The following is a 1135-nucleotide window of genomic DNA, read 5'->3' as shown; positions in this document are numbered from 1 at the left end:
TGCCACATGAGAACAGCTCCGTCCAGCACACTGGGATGTCTGAGCAGTCATCAAACACTCTGAGGGCTTTCCATGGGCCCGCTGACATGTGTGACATTTCAAATCACAGAACTATAAACATCTGAAAGTCCTTCTGCAACGGTGTCAACCGGCTGAGGAAATGTGCTTCCCACACATGTCAGTCCGCATTGGATCAGAGATGAAAGCATCCCGTTTTGAAATGAAAGTGCACTAAAACATCTGTTTCCTGGGCCAGATGAAAGACAGCGGAGTCTAGCGGAGTTCAAGGGGAATGCAGGCCAGCCATGGGGAGCTCTTTGTTTTAGGGGGAATCAGAGGATGCTGCACAGATCCACTTGCTGTTTCTGGAGCTGGCGGAGAGGGTCCCTCTGCAGCCTCAGGACCTCTATGTGCAGAGCTGTGGAGGTGAAGAGGCCACGCCCTGTCCACGCGGTGTGTCCAGGACCCCCAAAGCAAAGGAAAACACATTATGCATATGGAAAAGTGAGAACACCCCAGTTTCTGCTTGGTTTCCTGTAAAGTATGGATTTCCTTTCTTTCTTTTCTTTGTGTTGTGGAACTAGAGTTTGAACTCAGCCTCACACTTGCTAGGCAGGCACTTAGTACTTGAGCCACACCTCGGGTCCTTTTTTCTCTGGTTATTTTGGAGATACGGTCTCACTTTTTCTCCAGGCTGGCCTACACCACAATCTTTCTATTTTATGCTTCCCACTGTCGCTAGATGACAGGTGTGCATCACCACTCCCACTAGCATTTTTTTCATGGAGCTGGGGTCTTACAGTTATTTTTTCCTTTCACAATACAGACCAGGCACAGGGCCTGGGCTGAGGTGTATGTGGGATAGGTTTACTTTGCCTCCTCTTTCTATAACAGTCAGTTTAAGAACACAGCCTGTGATAAGCACCAGAAAACCTCAAAAACTCTTGTCTGGGCTGACCTCAAATCAAGAGCCTCCCAATCTCAGCCTCCCAGGCAGGTAATATAGTACTACAGGTGTGAGCCACTGACACTGGCTCTTCTTACTGTTCTCTACTGTGTGAGACCCCTTTTTACAACCATTTGATTTGTAATCAGAAAATTAACTGCTAGTATGTGAAATAGCTATAATCTTATT

At 47.2% G+C, this 1135-nt stretch overlaps 1 non-coding gene across 1 annotated transcript; it reads right to left on the bottom strand.

The window, feature by feature from the left end:
- Positions 1–802: 802 nt before the first annotated feature.
- Positions 803–934, bottom strand: LOC141413210 (small nucleolar RNA SNORA51). The gene has a single exon (XR_012438018.1). It is a non-coding gene; the product is annotated as a small nucleolar RNA SNORA51 (small nucleolar RNA).
- Between the last annotated feature and the right edge of the window lie 201 nt (positions 935–1135).

This window comes from Castor canadensis, chromosome 10 (assembly GCF_047511655.1).
Source record: "Castor canadensis chromosome 10, mCasCan1.hap1v2, whole genome shotgun sequence".
Classification (NCBI taxonomy): domain Eukaryota; kingdom Metazoa; phylum Chordata; class Mammalia; order Rodentia; family Castoridae; genus Castor; species Castor canadensis.
This window is presented reverse-complemented; position numbering and strand designations above follow the sequence as displayed.